The sequence below is a fragment of the Lactuca virosa genome, chromosome 5, assembly GCF_052849685.1.
Source record: "Lactuca virosa cultivar CGN04683 chromosome 5, Lactuca_virosa_CGN04683_v6, whole genome shotgun sequence".
NCBI classification, from domain to species: domain Eukaryota; kingdom Viridiplantae; phylum Streptophyta; class Magnoliopsida; order Asterales; family Asteraceae; genus Lactuca; species Lactuca virosa.
The window spans coordinates 341,352,473-341,375,311 of NC_136430.1; the positions used below are offsets into that span (position 1 = coordinate 341,352,473).

General features: G+C 36.4%; 2 long non-coding RNA genes across 2 annotated transcripts; both read right to left on the bottom strand.

Moving 5' to 3' along the window:
* Positions 1 to 16,787: 16,787 nt before the first annotated feature.
* Positions 16,788 to 17,138, bottom strand: LOC145114596 (uncharacterized). The gene is made up of 3 exons (XR_013711091.1): positions 17,081 to 17,138; positions 16,938 to 16,990; positions 16,788 to 16,845 (listed from the first exon to the last, which is right to left on the bottom strand). It is a non-coding gene; the product is annotated as an uncharacterized LOC145114596 (long non-coding RNA).
* Positions 17,139 to 17,229: 91 nt separating this feature from the next.
* LOC145114701 (uncharacterized) lies at positions 17,230 to 17,863 on the bottom strand. Its single transcript, XR_013711167.1, has 4 exons — positions 17,765 to 17,863; positions 17,604 to 17,641; positions 17,450 to 17,499; positions 17,230 to 17,329 (listed from the first exon to the last, which is right to left on the bottom strand). It is a non-coding gene; the product is annotated as an uncharacterized LOC145114701 (long non-coding RNA).
* Between the last annotated feature and the right edge of the window lie 4,976 nt (positions 17,864 to 22,839).

Genomic DNA, 22,839 nt, shown 5'->3' on the forward strand with positions numbered 1-22,839 from the left:
GAATTGGTTCTTGTAAGATTGTCTAAGGTGTTAGACATTGCAAAGTTTTCTACAAGCATTCATGAGTGCTCTTGAAATAAGATTTGAGTATTGGATTAAACCCACACTCACATGAATCACTTCATGGAATTTATCACGAGTGATTGTGAGATTTTAATATCGTATAGTCTTCAAACTAAGTTATATGAGTTGTTGATTATGAGTTGGTTATACATTGATAGTACGAAAATGCATCGGTAACTCGATGTTATAAAATGTGCTGTTGTGTATGATTTAACGAGTGATTAGTACAAGAATATAAGTCGAGGTTTATCTGTTCCTTTTATCCTAAGAGGATTAAAAGCGATATATTGGGCCCCTCGATGATTTTGTTTTGACTTATGTGTCGGGCCCGGTCAAGACTCAATTGATGTGTTCAATTAAGTTCTATGTCAGACAAATCGGAAATCGGGAAACAAACTGTTGGACAATGAGTATGACTATATTCCATGTCTTTGTCCACACGATATCTTGTAGAACAGAGGATTATATGATCACTTATCTAATGGACACATCAGAGTCCGACAACTGCTTTTTGAGAGCTATGATTGCTAATCAGATTTTAAGTTCCATTGGCAATTATAGTTATTAGACTTATCCAAGCAGGAAACTGTTGGATTAGGTGTCTAAGCCCATAACTATAATTGGTATGTACTTAACCTGATAGTAGCATGGTCCATTTTGGGTTGCCTTCACAAGAACAATTTGATAGATGGATATTTGAGTAAGAGGTTATTTATGATTTATTAATATATTATAAGTATAATATATTAATTGAGGAATCATATTATTTAATTACTATTGATCAAGAATTAATTTAGAATTAATTTAGGGATCAAAAGAGACTAATTAAATTGATACATATGAGTTGGGCTAATGATCCATGGTTTGATTTGTGATGGGCTTATGGGTCAATCCATGAAGTATTTATCCAAATCAAATAGGTGGATCATAAGCTTATGGTTATGGATTAGCGTTACACATGACCCTTGATATTCTACACACACACACACACACACACACACACACATATATATATATATATATATATATATATATATATATATATATATATATATATATATATATATTCATAAGCTAAAATCGGTTACACACTTTGCATTCCAAGAAGTAGAATCCGATTTCTAGTCTCCTAAATCTCTCTAGCTCATATCCATCTAGTTGTTTATTGGTGTTTGTGACTTGTTTGATGCACAACACTTGGGGTGCTAAGTTCTCATAACGCCAAAGTCTTACTAGCTACATAAAAAGGTAATTTTCTAACTAGTATTATGATTCATGTATCAAATTTTGTATGCTAGTTTAGGCTTCATGCTTTTGAAACCAATGTTGCATGTATAATTAGAGAAAACTTAGATCCAAAGCATTAGGATTGTATGTGCACCATAGGAATGTTAGAGTACATAAAACCCAACAAGAACTCATATGCCAAGAGGATAGTGGGAGGCAAATTGAACTTGAAGAGCTTCAAGAATCAAGTGATGAAGGAACCTCTTACACTGGCTCTCAAACCGAGGAGGAAACTCCTATTGAACTGAATGACGAGTCCTTACCTCTTAGACGTTCCAGTAGAGTTAGTGTTCCACCCGTATTATATGGTTTCCATATAACTACTGAGGGTGATACGTTTATTAGTGATAGTACACTAATAAATATGGATAAAACTAACAACTACAAGGAAGCCATGGTAGGCCCAGAGTCTGCAAAGTCGAAAGAGGCTATGGACGGCGAGATTCAGTCCATGTATGACAATCAAGTTTGGAACTTGGTTGACAATGTACCTGGTCGTAAGACGGTCGTGTGCAACTGGATCTTCAAGAAGAAGACTGACATGGATGGGAAAGTACACATATATAAGGCGCGATTGGTTACGAAGGGCTTTACTCAAATTCCTGGAGTTAACTATGATGAGACCTTCTCACCAGTAGCGAAGATTAAATCTATAAGGGTTATGCTAGCCATAGTTGCGTTTCATGATTATGAAATATGGCAGATGGATGTCAAAACCGCTTTCCTAAATGGAAAGTTGGTTGAAGATGTTTACATTAGTCAGCCAGAGGGTTTTTTCGATGCGAAGCACCCTAATAGAGTGTGTAAGCTTGAGAAATCCATCTATGGATTAAAACAAGCGTCTCGCAGATGGAATCTTTATTTCGATGAGAAAGTCAAAGAGTTTGGTTTTTCGAGAAGCGAGGATGAGTCCTGTGTATATGTCAAAGCCAGTGGGAGTATAGTTAGTTTTCTCATATTGTATGTAGATGACATACTGCTCATAGGAAATGACTACCCAACCTTGCAGGAGGTTAAGTACTATCTTGGGAAGTGCTTCGCCATGAAGGACCTCGGAGAAGCTGCCTATATTCTAGGGATAAGGATATTAAGAAATAGGAGTAAGAGACTAATAGGACTTAGTCAAAGTACTTACTTGGATAAAGTGTTGAAACGTTTTAGCATGGAGAATTCCAAGAAAGGGGAGTTACCAATCCAAAGCAATACCATATTGAGTAAGACTCAGAGTCCGAGTATCGATGCTGAGATAGCAGAAATGAGTCGAGTACCTTATGCTTCCGCCGTTGGCTCGATCATGTATGCTATGACATGTACTCGCCCTGATGTGGATTTCGCTTTGAGCATGGTTAGTCGATATCAAGGGAACCCAGGTAGAGCTCACTGGACTGCGGTAAAGAACATTCTTAAGTACCTGCGGAGGACTAAGGACTGGGTTCTTATCCTCGGTGGGAGTGATGACTTGAGAGTACGAGGGTATAGTGACACCAGTTTTCAGACCGACTGAGATAATTTCCGCTCTCAGTCGGGCTGGGTGTTTACCCTAAATGGAGGAGCAGTAACTTGGAAAAGTTCCAAGCAGGAGACCGTAGTTGATTCAAAGTGTGAATCAGAGTACATAACAGCGAGCGAAGCATCGAAGGAGGCAATATGGCTTAATAACTTCATTGGTGACCTTGGTGTTGTACCTGCCATAAAGGAGCCTATGGAAATTTTATGCGATAAAGAGGGTGCGGTCGCCTTGACCAAGGAACCGAGTGATCATGGCAGATCCAGGCACATCAATAGAAAATATCACTTCATTAGACATCGAGTAGAAGAGGGGCTCCTCGTAGTGAAGAGGGTATCGTCAGAGGAGAACCCAACAGATCCTCTTACGAAGGGTTTGAGTAGGGTTAAGCACTTGCAGCATGATAGGAGTATTGGGCTGAAGGACGATATTAGTTTTAGTGATTAGATAGCTATTTAGAAACTTGTAATAGATAAAATGTAATTGACATTTGATGATTAAAAAAATAAGTTTTATTTATGAGTAAGGTTACTATCTTGTGTCAATTGTTTACTATTGTTTCACTTTTGCATGTTTTGACTTCCAAAATAATAAGATTATTCAAACTATCCACAGTCGATCATACTTTGGAATTAGGTATTGAGGCAAGAATGTCATGAATTGGCTTGTAGATTGTCTAAGCGTTTAGACATAGTAAAAGTTTGTTGCAACGTTCATGAGTGCTCTTGAAATAAGATTTGAGTATTGGATTAAACCTGCGCTCACATGAATAACTTCATGGAATTCATCATGAGTGATTGTGAGACGATAATATCGTATAGTCTTTAAACCGAGGTATATGAGTTGTTGTTTACGAGTTGGTTGTGCATTGATAATGCGTAAACGCATCAGTAACTTGATGTTATAAACCGCACTGTTGTGTACGATTTAATGAGTAAATAATACAAGCATATAAGTCAAAGTTTATTTGTTCCTTTTATCCTAGGAGTATTAAAAGATATATCTTGGACCCCTCGATGATTTTGTGTTGACTTATGTGTCGGGCCCGGTCAGGACTGAATTGATGTGTTCAATTAAGTTCTATGTCAAACAAATCAGAAATCGGGAAACAAACTTCTGGACAATAAGTATGACTATGTTCCATGTATTTGTCCGCATGATATCTTGAGAACGGAGGACTACATGATCCCTTATCTAAAGGACATGTCATTGACTAGGTCAAAGTTCGACAGCGGCTTTTGAGAGTTACGATTGCTAATCGGATTTCGAAGTCGTACTTGCATTTATAGTTATTAGACTTATCCAAGTGGGAGACTGTTGGATTAGGTGTCTAGGCCCATAACTATAATTAGTATGTACTTTACCCGATAGTAGCATGGTCATTTTGGGTTGCCTGCACCATAGCAACTTGACTGGATGAATTATGGAGAAAGAGGTTATTTGTGATTTATTAATATATTATAAGAATAATATATTAATTGAGAAATCATATTATTTGATTAATATTGGTTAAGAATTAATTTGGAATTAATTTAGTGATCAAAAGAGATTAATTAAATTAAGGGGACTGATATTGTAATTATAAGATAATTGCAAAGTTGGGCTTGTGGATTCCTAAAGAGGGGTTGGACGAATTCTATGGGAGTCCACATAGAATTTCGTCCATAGGGGGGCTTCTAGAAGGATCATGTGGACTGCTTAAGCCCTAAGCAATCAGATTAGGGTTTTGACTGAAACCCTAACAGCTCAGCTATATAAGGACCCCATGGCACTCCAGAAATCGGAAACTTGAAACCCTAGAAGGATCGTTAGCCGATTTTGTGCCTCTTCCCCTCTCTCTCATCATTCTCCATTGCTTGTGGTGTTTGTGATCTATTAGAGGTATCGCATTTGAGGTACTAAGCTCTTGAAAGGCAAATATCAAGCAAGCTACAATTGAAAGGTAATCTTCTAACTTTATATTAGATATAAATTTCAAAACATAGCATGCTAGTTTAGGTTCATGCTTTGGATGTTTTTTTGCATGTATAACTTGAGAAAAACCTAGATCCAAACCATTAGGATTGCATGTGCATCATAGGATTGATGTAATGCTCAAAACCCATCACTTTCACTGATCAAAGTGCTTTGCCTTATGCAATAAGAACTCATGGAACTCACACGCATAGTCAATTTAACCGGAATGGGCACAAAAACAAGAAAGTGTCAACACGATAGGTTACAAACCTCAAGTCGTGTGCTAGTGATAAACAATAGGTTTATTATTGATTAGTTCTTAAAATTATTCTAGACCATTAAGACTCCCACTGACCTCTTGACATATAAGACTCTTTATCAAGGAACATTCCTAAACAAACAAATATTCAAGAGTTAGTGCAAATTCTTATCAAGAAAACACTTCATACAATTGGTCTTAGTTGGTCTTTGTTTTATCCAAAACATCACAACTACCAATTTCGAATGTGCATGAGTAATAAAAACTTTTTCTACTCCGCATTTCATGAGATGTTAATAAACCTACTTAAAACATGTCACTCAAGTCATAATCTTGGAGTATGACTCTAAGACTCGATTTTGGAACCAAGTATGATTCATCTTCTTGATTTAATCATTTCAACAATTCCCGATTCCTTTTCTTAGACATACAAGTGCACTAAGGTGTTCTTAGAGGATCAATTGTGATATGGTTTTATAATCACTAAGATGATCATAAAACACGATACCAAAGTACTCTCCTTTCCTTTCAGATTGGAGAAACTTTTATCTTTCTGCCCAATTGATTCTTCTTATTCGTTCTGCTATACATTGAAACTTTTCCAATGATTCAGAATTACACTTAATCTTGTAAGCATAACCATATTTACTAATATTTTAGTAAATGATGACGAATAGTCTTATCGCTCTTTGTGATGGAATTGACCAGTGCACATCAATGTGTACTATATCCTTTAATCCTTCACTTGACTCACATACATATGCGAACAAGGAATTAGTCCCAATTTTCCCAACTACCAAGATTTTCATACATCATATAATTCAAATCTCATGATTCCAAGTTTCTGTCCAATTGAAACTTGGGCGATGAGAATCTTTCCTTACTTAGAAAATTACGACACTACCACAATCGATATAACTAAGAATCAAACATTTTCAACATTTTGCTATTAATAGAAACATATAAACAACAATTTTCACAAATGCCATTGCAAGGAAACATAAAATAAGATAAAATAAAATTTTTCTTTATTTATAAAAATGCGGAAAAACTTGTCCTTACAACGCAAATACATATGAAAACTATGTTACTAATATTCCTAAGCAATCTATCATAACTCCTAAGTAGCAGCTCAAAAATCTGATCATCGAACCATGCGATCGAAATCCATCTCTTCGTGACCAGACTCAGATCACTCTTCCTTTAAGCTTCCTTTCTTTTCTTTGATCCTACAAAAACATCAAAATGCAATCTCATCACATCATGTATTAAGAATCTACAAATAGGAACTTAATAGAGTTAGATACTGGACTTACCTGAAGTAGAGTCATACATTTTGACTTTACCATCCTTGCGATCTTTCAGGTAGATATGGTAGCTTTGCATCCAATGCCCCTTCTCTTGGCAATAGAAACAAACAAACTCTTTCGGAATGGTACATGTGACTATCTCAGACTCAGCCTTTCTCTTTACCATTTGCTCAAATGGTTTTACCTTGGCCGATCCCTTTCCATTGGGAAGAGAAAACTTTTCTGGACTTCCAATGTTGCCATTGTTAATGTCCATGGAAGTTTGGGAAGTAGATCTTCCAGTCAAATTTGCATTACCAGTGTGCCAAATCATTGTTGATTCAGCAGCAATTAGCAAATATGTAAGATCTATAAGGGTCACGTCGTGGTCAGTCATATAGTAGTCCTTAATGAACCCGCTATATGACTTAGGAAGTGATTGAAGAACCAAGTCAACAACCAACTTCCTCGGGAAAATGACAACCAACATTCCCAACCTGTCAATATGCAACTTCATCTCCAAGACGTGAGCACATACAGACTTTCCATCTTCGTGTTTGCTTGCCAATAGGGTTTGAGTGACCTTGAAGTTTTCAAGTCGATGAACAAGTGGGTCAGGGAGAACTATTGGAGGGGATGGAGGAAGAGAAGTTCCACCAAAGCACGAAGAAGGGATTGATCTTTCACCTTGATCGTCACGTGGAATATCATCTTCATGAGGAAAGCTTTTTCCAAAGGATTCAAGAAGACCATAGTTGTCAGAACTAGACATCTGCAATGGGAGAAATTCAAGTTAGTTGATTCAATCCTTAATATAACACCCAAATGAGATATTAAGTATAGGAACCAACACAATAATTCACAATTCGGAAGAGGGATGTCGTAATCCAATTACAAACTATTTGTCGGTAGGTAAATGCCGATTTACCAATTCCACCACGAAAACAAAATTTTAAATGAATTAGGTTTTAGATGAAACTCCTAGATATTTTGAGATTCATTGAACTTTTCAATGGCATGTTTAATCTCGATTATGCCCTTCAAGTTTGTGACTGGGATACCGAGGATCACAAACAAGGTGTGAATAACCATGCAAATTAACTTGGTACTCTCGATGTCATTTATCACCTAATCAATGTGTCGGTTAGCCACACACGCTCCATCGATCTATGATAATCTACGAGCTACCCATTGACATCCTTCATTAGTCCCATATTAGTGTGCTGGTTAACCACACACACTCCACTAACGACCAACAAGGTGCAATGTGCAATTTCATGGATTAGCACCAAATTCACATTTTTTCTAAAGTAACTAAGATTGGGAATTTATAAAACATTTAGTTACTTCGTATTTTAATTATACTTTTAATGGAAGTTTGTGTCCTATCCTACCCGTTCGGCTAATGACCCTCCACTAGTCAAGGAAGCGGTGGGTGAGAGTGGACACCCATTCAATCACCATTTTATAGGTAATTTCCTTATACCCCCTTATAGACTAGTTTTGTGAATGAGGCATACTAACGGTAAGACTGGATTTTTACTCATACATATATAATAGTTTAAACTTTTAATTTTATATAGTATCAGGGTGTATTTTATACATTTAAAATACTAAGGTTTTAATATTTTAATAAATTAGACTTTTAATTTAATTAAACTTAAACCTATCTATGGACTTATTAATAGTCCTTTAACTAAAATACTTATTTAATTAATTAATTAAATCCATGATGGTGTATTTTTAAACTTTTCAAACACTAGGGTTTTAGAATTTAATATTTCAAAATTAAAACTTTTTAATCAAATTTTAAATTCCAAAACTTGAGGGAAAATATTTGAAACTTTTCCAAACTTCTAGATCAAATTTAAAATAATTAAATTAATCATATAATTTTATCTTTATCAAAAATTTGACCTAATCTATTTTATATGGTAAGATAATTCAAATCAAATTCTATAAATAATTAATTTATCACATAATCTTGTAATTATCTTAAAATTTAAAATTATCTTTTAATTAGATGAGGATATTCATCACCATATTAGAAAATTCAAATTTTAACAGTTAAAACAACTTATGGTAATTATCCAAATCTAATTTAGGCCAAAAATCCAGAAATAATCCATCAGACCTGATACCACGTCGTGGTGACTTTGACCACGTCGTGGTCATCAGTCAGGGTCCAAAAATTGATTTCCTTTTTCTTTGAACGATTTATGTAAGCATCAAATACAACTAGAAAAAGCACCCTAGGCTATGATACCACTGTTGAGTTTTGAGCACTACAACATTCCTATGGTGTACATGCAACCCTAATGCTTTGGATCTAGGTTTTTCTCAAGTAATACATGCAATATTAATCATCCAAAGCATGAACCCTAACTAGCATACAATTTTCGAGGTTTATAACATAAAACAAAGTTAGATGAATACCTTTTCCTTGTAGCTCGTAGATCTTGACCTTCAAGAGCTTAGTGCCTCAATTGTTGCACCTCTAATGAGTCACAAACACCAAGTAGCAATGGAGAATAATGAGAGAGAGGTTAGGAGGCTCTAAAATCGACTAGGGTTTCCTCTTAGGATCATTAGGCCGATTTTTGGAGTATATGGGATTCTTTATATAGTTGAGGCATCTAAGGTTATCAACTTGGAAACCCTAATTCCCTTGCTTAGGGATTAAGCAATCCATAAACCCTTCTAGAAGGCCCCTTTGACGAATTCATAATGGGCTTCCCATAGAATTCTTCCATCCCTTCTATTTGGAGTCCATAGCCCAACACTCAACTATTGCTGATTTACATAATCAGTCCCCGTTTATTTAATCAGTCTCTCTTGATCACTAAATTAATTTCTGATCAATACTAATTAAATAATATGATTTCTTAATTAATATATCATTCTTATAATATACTAATAAACCACAATTAACCTCTTTCTCCATAATTCATCTTATCAAATTGCTATGATGAAGGCAACCCAAAAGGACCATGCTAATATCGGGTCAAGTACATACCAATTATAGTTATGGACTTAGACACCTAATCCAACAGAAATATGAGTTGGATAATGAGATAAAAGGTGATATAGATCATGAGATAAGGGTGAGAGGTAAAAAATAAGAGAAGCCTTTACCTAAGCGTTGGCCCCGTCATCTAGCAGAGTATGGATGACAACCACAGACTATTCTAGACGGTCTAGTGGAACACTAGCAGGAACGCAACCTGTAGGTGTTGTGAACGAGATGTTCACCCGGTGTACTCTAAAAACCCATTGACATGTATTGTGAGTGGACTCTCAAAAATAATATTGTCAATAAACGAGATAAACCCTGGCGACTATGGACTTAGTGTCTGTTGTATAAACCCTGGCGACTATGGACTTATTGCCTGTTGTATAAACCCTGAAGACTATGAACTTAGTGTCTGTTGTATAAACCCTGGCGACGATGGACTTCGTGCCTATTCCTTAGGACAACCCTTAGGAATAAATAACGAGGAATAGATGATTCATAGGGAAGATACTTAAAGAAGATAATGGGGATGGGTAATTGGGTTAATTTTTTGATGTTTAAACATAATAACTATATTATTGTGGGTTGAAAACCCTATGTACTCACTAGGTTTCCTAACCTGATCCACTCAAGTTTTTTGTATCACAAGTGTCGATATGAGGCTACATTACACTGAGAGATTAAAGAGATGAAAATCACTAGTATAAATGAATGTAAGGTCTGTTTATGCTTATGTTTCTGTATTGACAATGACATCCCGATATTTTAAAATGAATAAAATACATTTCTTCGGAAATGCTTTGATAATTTATTTATCATGTTTTTATGGGAACAAATTCCGCAACATTTTTCTTTAAAAGGATACTCCGATTTTCAAATAAAGCATAAACAAATCGGTCTTTTTTGGCCGTGAAAATGGGGATGTCACAAAGGTTTCATTAGACCTAGTTCATCACCCTGGGGAGCTCTTGTGTTATTTGTAAAGAAGAAGGATAGAAGCATGAGAATGTGTATAGACTACCGAGAGTTGAACAAGGCAATGGTGAAGAACAAGTACCCATTGCCAAGGATTGATGACCTATTCGATCAGCTGTAAGGTTCGAGCTATTTCTCAAAGATCAATCTTAGGTCAGGATATCATCAGCTGAAGGTAAGAGAGCAGGATATTGATAAAATTGCGTTCAGAATGAGATATGGACACTATGAGTTCTTGGTTATGTCATTTGGACTAACCAATTCTCCAGCAACATTCATGGATTTGATGAACAGGTTTTGTAAACCATTCCTCGATAAATCCGTGATAGTATTCATATATAACATTCTGATTTACTCAAAAAGCCAGGAGGAGCATGGCAAGCATCTGCAAGAAGTATTAGAAGTACTGAAAAAGGAGAAGATGTATGCAAAGTTCTCTAAATGTGATTTTTGGATTCGAAAAGTCCAATTCTTGGGTCATGTGGTTAACCAGGAAGGAATAATGGTTGAACCAGCAAAGATTGAAGCTGTAATGAAATGGGAACGACCAAAAAGTCCCACGGCGATTCAAAGCTTTCTGGGATTACCTGGATATTACCGAAGGTTTATCCAAGGCTTTTCCTTGATAGCTGCTCCATTCACAACTTTGACCCATAAAGGAGCTACTTATACTTGGAGTGAGAAACACGAAGAAGCATTCGAGAAGATAAAGAAGAAGTTGTGTGAAGCACCAATTTTTTCTTAGCCTGATGGAGTTGAAGACTTCGCAGTTTATAGTGATGCGTTTGGAGTTGGGTTAGGTTGTGCTCTAACTCAAAGAGAAAAGGTGATAGCATACGCATCCAAACAATTGAAAGAGCACGAAAAGAACTACCCCACTCATGATCTGGAGTTGGCAGCAGTAGTATTCGCCCTAAAGATATGGAGGCATTATCTCTATGGCACAAAGTGCAAACTTTTCACTGATCATAAGAGTCTCTAGTATCTCTTTAATCAGAAGGAATTTAATATGAGGCAACGACGATGGCTAAAGCTACTCAAGGACTACGACTGTGAGATACTTTATCACCCTGGTAAAGAAAATGTTGTCGCTGATGTTCTAAATCGAAAAGTAAACCTTGAAAGGAAAAGGCCAAGAGCGTTAAGAATTGAAGTTGCCTCAACGATTGTGGAAAGCATAAAAAAAGCTCAAGAAGAAGCTCTAGAGAATAATGACCGAAAGGAAGAACGTTTAGGCAAAACGTTGGTGTTCGGTACGAATAATCAAGGACTGAAGGTATTCCAAGATAGGATTTGTATACCTAAGACGGCAGGAGTAAGATATCTTCTGATGGAAGAAGCTCACAATACCATGTACTCGATTCATCCCGGCAGCACTAAAATGTATAGGGATCTGATACCTTACTACTGGCGGCCGACGATGAAGCTCGATTTTGCAAAGTATGTGGCCGAGTGGGTAACCTGTGCAAGAGTTAAGGCACAACATCATAAACCATATGGGAGTTTAGAACCTTTACCTGTACCCATGGGTAAATGGGAAGACATCACCATGGATTTTGTGACTAAACTGCCTAGAACGAAGAACGGTCACGACATGATTTGGGTTGTCGTGGATTGGTTCACTAAAAGTGCACACTTCATAGCAGCCAACGAGAGATGGTCTAGGGATAAGCTTGCAAATGCTTACGTGAAGGAAGTTGTAAGACTTCACGGTGTCCCCTTAACGAATCTATCAGATCGTGATAGTCGTTTCACGTCAGGAATTTGGAGGAGTCTACAAGAGGAAATGGGTACAAAGTTATGTTTAAGTACAGCTTACCATCCACAGACTGATGGTCAGAGCGAAAGAACGATAAAAACATTGGAAGATATGGTAAGAGCATGTACCCTGGAATTCCAAGGAAACTGGGATGAGCACTTACCTTTGGTAGAATTTTCCTACAACAATAGTTTCCACTCGAGCATCAAGATGGCACCTTATCAAGCCTTGTACGGACAAAAATGCCGTACGCCGTCTTGTTGGCTTGAGGCTGGAGACAAGCATTTTATGGGCCTAGAGACAGTCCATCAGACTGCTGAAAAGTTGAAGGTGATTAGGGAAAGAATGTTAGCAGCTCAAGATCATCAAAAGAGCTATGCTGACAAAAAGCGACGACCGATGACATTTGAAGTTGGAGATTCCGTTTTGCTTAAAGTCTCACCGTCGAAGGGACTTATAAGATTTGAAAAGAGAGGAAATTTGAGTCCAAGGTTTATTGGACCGTTCAAAGTTCTTCAGAGGATTGGGAACCAAGCTTACAAGCTGGAATTACCGGAAGAACTAGATGGTATTCATAACACTTTCGATGTGTGTTATTTGAGGAATTTCACAGGAGAAGTTCCCGACATAATTCCAATTTCAGAGTTAAGGATGGATGAAAATAAGATGCTAATCAAAGAGCCTGAGGCGATTGTTGACCGTAAGTCTAAGAAGTTATGACGCAAGATGGTCGACTTAGTGCTTGTACTATGGAAACGTACGAATGGGCCAAACCTCACCTGGGAGACAGAAAGTGACATGATGAGTCACTACCCACATCAGTTTGATGATGCATGATTCCAGGACGGAATAATCCTAAGGGGGACAGAACTGTAACGCCCGTGTTTCAGGCTAAGTATTAGTAAGATGATGTAATAGATAAGGTCAGCAATTTGTAACTCATTTTGAAGTAATAAAAAGGAATTGTGTGAATATTATGTGAATTATGTGCTTATTTACTTGTTTATAAAGATATAATAAATTAAGAATGAAAATAAGCGTCAAAAATAAAATGTTAGATAAACCCGTTATCTATGAAGAAAGTTGTATTGGTCGTGACAAAGATTCCGGAGATATAAAGAACGCCGAAATCCGAGTTATAACGAAGAAGTTATGGTCTGTCGAAGTTTCACGACAAAACCGGCACGACATTGCGTGATGTAAATAGTGAATTTCCGATAGATTGCTTTTTAGCCTTAGTGATCTAAACGAAATTCGTAGCATACGTTAAACCGAGAGCGTGCATAGAAAGAACGCCCAAATCTGACTGCGTATGAGGAAGTTATGATTTTTCTAAGTTTCGGCTTAACAGTATGCAGCCCGGAGTTCGAATATTAGATCGACCGATTTTTTGCCGAAACAACCTAAAAGAGAATCAAAGATCTCGTTAATAGTAGTTCAAAGATAAAAAGACAGACGTAAACGGACGTCGGATGAAGAGGTTATGAATTTTTAAAAGACTTTTCCTGTCCCGGCCTGTTAAAAATATAACTTTAAAAATAAATTCAAAATTAGCCAACAAAGTCTAAGCGAACGTTGTAGAGTACAGTCCCACCTACGCGTGGATATAAAGAACGTCGAAAACAGAGCTCGTATGCGCAAGTTATGAATTTTAGAAGTCGAGGGTGTAAATTGCGAGTTGGGTGCGAGGCTACGCCCCGCGTAGTCCGAGAAACGCCTCGCGTTCGAGTACGCCCTGCGTACGAAGAAGGAGCGCACCACGGTCTCGTCTTGCTCTGTCCGGAAGTAGCCACGTCAATCCATGCGAAGGGTGACACGTTTCGTACGAACGCATTGCGTAGAAGTGGAACGCCATGCGCACCGAGGTACACCCCGCGTACCCTCGCAGGAACGCCCCGCGTATCCGAAGCCTCTCAGCTATAAATAGAGTCCGAAGCCAGCCTTCATTTCTCAAACTTTTCTCCACTTCTTTCTCTCTCTACTCTCTCTCTCTCTCTCTCTCTCTAGCCTCCCAAACACCCCCAAAGCCTAGGGAACCCCGTAGCACTAGAAGGAAGCCCCAGAGCGCCCGAAGGCTCCGAAAAAAAGAGATTTTCGGCTCGGAAACTCTACTTCAGCGAAGCCCAGGATTTGATAAAAGCCCGTTGTAAGTGAGATACGCCTACCCTATTTTTAATATAGCTTATATTTAATTATAGTAATGTTAATAGGAACTTATAATAAATATTTGGGTTATTATTATGACTTATATAAGTGTCGTTATAATGCCTGTTTAACTACTCGTGGTACGGGAAATCCGGTTTGAAGGACCGCTTGGGTTGTTGGTTTTCAGAACGGCTTAAAATGCTAAAATGGTCCTACCCTCCGGAGTTTCATGTCTGACCCCTGTCTGTACATAGTAGTTGAGAAGTATTGTTTAACACTTATATAATAATAATAATAATAATAATAATAATAATAATAATAATAATAATAATAATAATAATAACTAGAAATGAAGCCTGTGCGTTGCACGGGTCAGATGTTTTTGTTGATGTTTGGCAGCTCACGAAAGTAGGATGCTATAATGTCATTCAAATAGTTAGCAACTGGATAGATTGAATATAGTACAATGTCCTAATGTAACAAATGAAAGTAAACAAATAAATTAGTGTGCGTTGCTATTTTTTGCATTTAACGCTATTGGCTGATAGTAAAAACATTTTTAGTCGAAATCTCATTCCTCATAACTTGAATAGAGACACCTGAAGAAAAGAAAACATATTTTCTATTATTATCGTATTGACATTTTTTTTGGATGCAATTGTGCATACTAAAAAAATTACAATATCTACCCTTATCCATCAAGAATATGTTATTTAAAAAAACAAAACAAAACAAAACTTTTGGGACCATTTTCCCTAATTGCCATTTTTTTAAATTAAAGCTAAGTGAAACGTGTTTGTTGACTACAAATAGAATCTAACCTGAAGGTATTGAATACTAGAAACTTTGATGGTATTCTCAACTTGAACCCCACGTGGCAGAAATAACTGCAGCAAAAACAATAATTTTTTAGGGAAAATTAAATACATTGTAGCAAAATTTAGACTACATTGTTGTTTTGTACAGACATGCAAGTACGTTAGTGTTTCATATAGATAATAAATGAATGTTTAAATCCATTATAAACAAAGCAATAAAAGTACATTGTTATTTAAAAGCTGATAACTATCCATACCTCGAGTGCACGGAGCATCACTTCAACCAGTGGAGATAATGTCGGAACAAAAACCGATGGATGTTTGTGATGGATGAAGCTATTTTCTTCTTCTTTACCCGAAGTAAATGTTTTTGTGCTTGTTTTTTAACTTCAGTGACTTTCTCAAGCTGTAAGAATTAACATTCCAAATGGGATCTTAATATTTCCGTTTATTGCAAAGATAAGACCATTTTTCCCTTGTCTACATTAAGAAATAAAACATAGTTACTAAAGATAGCTAATTCGTAAACAAAAACCTACCAATCCTCATATCCTAAATCCTAAATCAAACAGCAGGAATCAAGAATTATGTTGCATGATGAGTAGTGGCAAGATATAAAATCTCATCAACGTCATAACCCAACCCGAGTGAAGTAACCAACCTAGGAACACTACCCTGGTCAGAATTTAGGAATGTAAGTAGAAGGGGTGGAATAGACAATTCGGGTGCAACTTTACTGTTCCTAAGCTTCACTTCATAAAATGCAATTTTAATACAAAAAAATAAAAATAAAAGACTCAAAGAAAGTAAAATGTGTGATGAGTTTTAGGATCTGTTGGTGTATTTTGATCGGGTCTGCACCAATTTTCTGCAAAAAAAAGACTTTAATATAATCATATTAGTTTAGTAAAATAAATAATAAAAAAATACCACTTCAACCATGGGATAAACATAAAGCAATTTTACCATTTGACGATGAGGCCTGAGGGCATTTTCGTCCTTTTGCACAGATGGGAGATCGAAAGAATAGTCCTTGTCCCACTTTAAAAAAAAAGTGATACATGTATTTCCTTTCATAATACAATGTTTTTAGTTACAATCTTTAAACTCTTGCAAGTCATTAAAATCAATTTTAAGTTTTTAACATTTTCTTTCATATAAAAGTATGATCCTAGATAATTTTTTTTTTAAAGATTACCTATAAGTCAATACTTCCTAAAAAATTAGTAGATGTGATAGCATCCGAACCACACCTACTAAGATTAATATATGAATGCATGAGAACAATTAAAAATAAATAAATAATGCATCATGAATGTTGCGTTTAGTCTCTTCTATCATCATCTTGTTACCTAATTTATCACAAAATTATGATTATCTATCCAACAACATTTAATCAGGAAAAAAATGATAAAGCTTTGAAGGTTAAACATAACCAGGGGAGTAAAATGGAACATTCTTGAATAAAGCGGGTCAATTGTACAAATTACAAAACTCACAAGACCATTTAGTATAATGAAAGTGGTTGATATAATTGACCTAAAAAGCTATCCTTTCCATTGGTAAAAAGCTTTTTGTGTGGGAGATTCTTAATAACTGACCTCATGCAGTTAGTCCAAAACAGAAAGTCTTTATTTATACAACACTTAAAAAAGAAAAAGATACAGGTCCTAAAAAAATGTTAACTTACCCCCACGAAAGAATTAGCACAATGCTCAATATATAGCATCGGATCTTTTGTGGTGCCAAATGATTTCTCTCTAACCAAACCAGCCTGCCCATAAATTTAAAAAAAAATTTAAAAAGTCATTTACTATGTATTTTTCAGGATTACAACCAATGAAAATAGTAAATGAGAAATTATACCTTGCCTAGCTTTTCTGCTGTTAATTCCTGAAACCTAGGGACAATTCTTCCACCTGTTGAAAATAAAGAATAAACACCAAAATCATATCAAAAGGGTAAAATAGACAATAACAGTTGTTATGCGATAACTAGTAGACACAAACCAGTGGCTATTGCTATAAGCTCTAATTCAACACCACCAACCCATCTCACAGCAGGCAACTTCTATGCATTAATAAGTGATTTGCTTCATCATTAAAAGGAGAATGTGATGTGATTAATTAGTAACCAAGTTGGAACATAAAAGAAGATACCTGGATGTGAAATTGAATTTTGGACAGACAATCTCTTAATTTTAATCTGAGACGTGCACAATAAAGTGCACAACCGATGACATACCACTTCAAACTGAACTGCAAATTGAAGCACACTTTAAGTTTTGTTTTTTCATTGAGACATTTAACCAAACACTTAGTATTCATAGTAAAAAAAACCCATCTATATGTTAAACAGACAAATAGGGTAACACGTACGTGAGTTTTGAAGAACAGATATTGTTTGCTAACCGAATCAGCCAAGCCATCTTCAGAATCACATAAAGACCAAAGTTAAAAGGGACCAAGTTAAAATTCTAAATTTTATATAATCCATATAAAATTTACAGTTTAGTTCATGTATAGAACCAACCTGCTAGGATTCCAATTTGAAGGCAACAAATGAAGTACCTAAATTCAAATTGGTGAAATATCAGTTCAAATTTTAACCTGTGTCACTTGTTTTCTTGCTGAACCAACACTGGAAACAACCATTAGTAATTGAACACTTCATTAATAGGGATAGAAAAATACCTTTACATGTTGTTGAAGAAGATGCGATGGTGCCCGCGGTTGGATTCCGCTTCTCACACGCCAGAGTATGTGAGAAACGATAAATCAAGGGTCAGATAAGATAAAAAATTCCCCAATTTGATCTATCATTCAAAAAATCGAAAACTTCAAAATCAGAATTGCATCTTCCATAATCGACCTATAGAGCGAAAGTTAGGGCATGAGAAAAAACCGGAAAACGCAAGATGTGAGAAGAGTTGGTGGAGTAAGTGAATAAAAGGGAAAAAACCGACGATACATGATGAAATAAGAAACGTAAATTGACTGTGAAAACCTCGTGGGCTTTGCCTCAGTGAGGGGCTGCGTACCTTTCGATTGGAAAAAAAAAACCATAGGTGACTTGGGTCTGGATTTTGAAATCGAAGCAATCTGAGGGGTATGACAGACGGAGAAAAGGGAAACAATCGGAGGCGATAGACAGAGAACCCCCACGTCCACTACCTCTTTGCCAGACCACCTTCGTCTTCCTGGTCATCGTCGTACCCCTTTGGAAGGCAGGTGGTGGATAATAGAACGAATGAGAAAGCGGTGGGAAGGGATTTGTGTAAGAATATGATCGGTTAAAAAGTGAGGTGGGAGCAGTGAATAACACGTAGAGGGTTTTGGAGAGGTGGTGGGAAGCATCCAGAGGGGAAGACAAAGCGGCAATGAGAAAGGAAGAAGGAAAGAATTAGATTAGATGGGATAAGCAGTGCTAGAAGCTTCAAGCATGTAATAAAATAACAAAATGTCAAAATATGACCCTAAAAGAAAAAAAAACAATTGCAACCCCACCATAATCAAAGGACCCATTCTGCCAACTCCTAATGCAGTTTACTATTAAAACTTTTCATAACTTTAATATATATATAATAATAATAATACTAAGACTAATAATTAGTTTCGGTGAATATTAGACTAAACTCTAGTGGTAATAATACTAGGTTTCGTCAAAGGAAATTGTTTTTAAGAAGCGAAGCGCTATCTGAGTTCATAATCACCACCTTAGCAGGTGAGTGCATAGTTACTTTAATCTTATACATAGATATGAAGTATTTTATATAAATTACGTGCTATGTGTGCATATTATACTTGTTGTCTATGCTGGATGAATGATTTTATACATGTTTTAAATGATCTAAACTGTATATGTATTTTATATCTACAAAATGTATTGGGTATGTAACATTCCACAATTTAAGACCAAAAATTTCATTTATATTTAAGTTATTAAAAAACCAACAGTATCAAAAAACATCCATAATAACATCCCATGTCAAAACCAAAGTGTCAATAATCAAAACATGTTATCATAAAACAATATCAGAGTGTAATCCCAAAGATCTCATGTGCGGAAAACATAGTGTGATGTGTTGCGATCGATCCGGCTCCTTTCCTTTGAAAACGAAGTACCTGAAACCAAAAATGTAAACCGTAAGCACGAAGCTTAGTGAGTTCCCCCATCATACCACATACCATATAACAAACATACTACCAGACAATTCTGGGGTGCCCGACCTACCCTGCCAGGCAATTCTGGGATGCCTAACCTACCCTGCCAGACAATTCTGGGGTGCCTGACCTACCCTGCCAAGCCATTTTGGGGTGTCTGACCTACCCTGCCAGACCATTCTGGGGTGCCTGACCTACCCTACCGGTATATCTCAACCGGATCTGGGAACTATTTCACCCTCTACCACTACCACATAATAACATATCATAAACATATTGTCAGGCATATCTAGGTGTCCGACCTACCCTGCCGGCTTATCTCAACCGGATCCGGTTCTAGTCCCCTACCTACCACTATAACATAATATCATAGCATACTAGCACATAAAACATAACTGATAGTGGCATACCAGACAATTATCACAAAGACAATCATCTAACAAACAACTCCTACTAGTGGGCCGACATTGTGGCCTTAGACCCACTTCTACTGGAAGGTAACTCACCTCATACTGCTGAAGTCCCGCGGACAAAACTCTAGCTGCTGGATGACAGATTCTGGAACTGTCAATCATCAAAATAACACCCAATTAATATTTGGGTTCCAACATATATCCATAAGTCCATGCTTGGGGTAAAAGACTAGTTTACCCCCATCTTAGGTTGATTCAAACTCAAGGCCCAATCCAAATGCCCAAAAGTCAAACTATGAATCAAAGCCCAACATATGGCCCAATTTTCCAAATCGGGCCCAAACCACTACATGGTCTTACCCTAAGGCCCAACCATTTATTCCAGTCCAACATGTGGCATTCCAATAGTCCAATATCTCATAATCATCAAGGCCCAGTTATGTCCCAAAACGCGGGTCCCGATAAGTCCAAACCAAAACACACACATGCACACTACCACCTTGGGTAGTGATCGGGTGAAATTCATAATTCAATTCCAATGGCCCAAAACGCGGGTCCCGATAAGTCCAAACCAATAAATCCAAAATTAGGGTTTTCTAAACCCTAATTAGGGTTTCCAACCCAATTGCGATCCAATTAGCCCATTAGTTAAGTTTTTAGGTTAATTACTTGTTAATTAAGTTGGGCACCACCCACTACCACCTTGGGTAGTGGTGGTCAATGGCGGTTCACGGCGGCGGCCACCACCTCATGGTGGTGGTGATAGATTCCTTAATGATTCCGGTGAAAATACAATATTACAATGAAATATTCAAATGAACGAACACACACAAATAACACATACACACACACCCAACCACCCTTGTGGCGACAGGCGGTGGTTGGAGGTGGCAGCCACCACCTCACGGTGGTGGTGGTGGCTTTTCTCGGTTTTCCGGTCAAACAAAACACACACATGCGCATTAGAAGCAGAATCACACACCCACATGCCCTTGCTTGGAAATCTGGACGCAACCACCCACCTGCTGGTGCACGGTGACGGCCGTAGCAGCCCTAGCGGCCACAGTGGTGGCTAACAGCGGCTAACAGAAAGAAACAAAGCAGGATGGTGGCGTAGCAGCAACGAACCGGAGAAGAGAGAGGTTTCACGGCGACAGTATCTACGTTCCGTGTGACAACTGTCAAATTCAGGTCATTCTCGGACCCATTCAACTTTTTATAAACCATATATGCACATCATGTCATGACCTAGTAATAGAAATTAGGTCACAATCTTGTCTAAAGTAGGATCCAACTAAAATCTAGGACTAATATATTTGACTCTTACGATTCTAGTAAGTTGTCTAGCTACTATAGGAAATGCCAATACCCGAATTAGAACGAACTCTAAACAATTGTTACAATTAAAAAAAGGATATAAAACCCTAAAAATAAATTAAAATATTCTAATTTCATTTCAACATGGTGGTAAATATCTAACAAAGTTCCAAAAGCCCTAAAGAGCCCAATCCAAATTTATAAACTTTAAAACCTAAAAACACTATAAGATTTGTTATAAACCTTATTATATCAAATTTAAATAATTAAGTTATGAGATATAATCAAAGACATAAAAATTTAATTATCAAACATACATCATATTTTATGAGCTAAAAACAAATATTTTTAATAAGTTAAGAATTAAAAAAAGAAGCCTTTTTATAAAAATTAGGGTTTTATAAAAATTAAAGAGAAATTATATAAAAATTTAATTATGAGAGAAAAGACCCCTCTCATACTAAAAAAAATCGTCCACCACATCCCATGCTCCCTCTTCCCCAAGTCTTTCAATCATTTGATCTTCTCTTACACTCCAACTTCCCTTCACTCTCTTTCTCTCTCTCTCTCACTCCACTCTTTACCACACTCAAACTCTCTCTTTCTCTCTCAAAACCAACGAAATTCTCCAGCCAAGAACATCTCTCAACCTTCAAATCTTCATCTTCTAGGGTTGTTCTTCAAGGTAATCACGAAAATCCTTCATCTTCCTTCACTTTCTTGCTTGTTTTAAAGGTTTTTCTTGCACTTCTCCTTCTTCTACACCATTCTTTATGAACATTCATGAATATATCCATGAATTTAGAGATTGATGATGATGGTGGTAGGGTTTCACCCAAGAACAACATGCATGTTGTTTAATGGTTTAATCCAAGGACCAAAACCTATGTCAAACCCTAAAATATGGATTTTTACAAGTTTTAAAGGTTCATCAACCTTATGCATTCAAGTTTTTCCTTTGAAAACATCATTATGAACAAAATATGTCCATGCATGGTCTTCAAACTGTGATGCATGTGATGAACATCAAGTTAAAGAGCTTGATGATCAAAGTACATTGTTAATAGTGCATGTAAATGATTTTATTCATAAAAAAATCTAGATATCCTTTTCTATTCGAAATAAAATTTCCTCAGATTCCCAGTAAGATGATATGAGAATCTGGAAAATCCCAGGAGTCTTTATCATTTCTTTAATTTATTAAAATTGTTACAAGAAAACAAGGCCATAAATCATTTAAAATACTTTTTGAGGTCTATAAATCCTAGGTAAATTCGTGGATGACCCTGAAAATAAATGATGACATCTCAGTAAGTTTCATCGATTTTGGTTACTGTTTGGTATGGTTTTGAATTTTCTTTTTGTTTAATTCAAATAAATCATAAAATTACTTTAGGGAATGTGAAAAGACAATCTAAGATTTTTCGCAGATCCTACCTCCTGTAGAATACTTAGGAAAATATTTTCATCATTTTTCATAATGCATACCTATTTTTCCCCGATTTTTGTATTTATAATGGACTAATAACGGGAAAAATAGTTCCACTCATCCAAAATTCATGAAAATTTTCCAGAAGACCTTATAATATATTAGATCTCTAAATAAGAATTTGGATGATTTTTCTATTCAGTATGCTATTTTTATTCTATTTGTTAAGATTAAATACATTTAAATCCACAAAATCGGATTACAATATATAAAAATCACCATTGGTACTTTTCCCGTATTATGTACACTGTACATGAAGTTTAATTTTTTTTTTGGTAATTTACTTTTAAGGTTTGATGATTATTCACCAATTAATGATTATTCAAGAGAATAAACACAAAGAAAAATAGCAAGACTGATTGAAAAATATCATTTATATTTTTCAC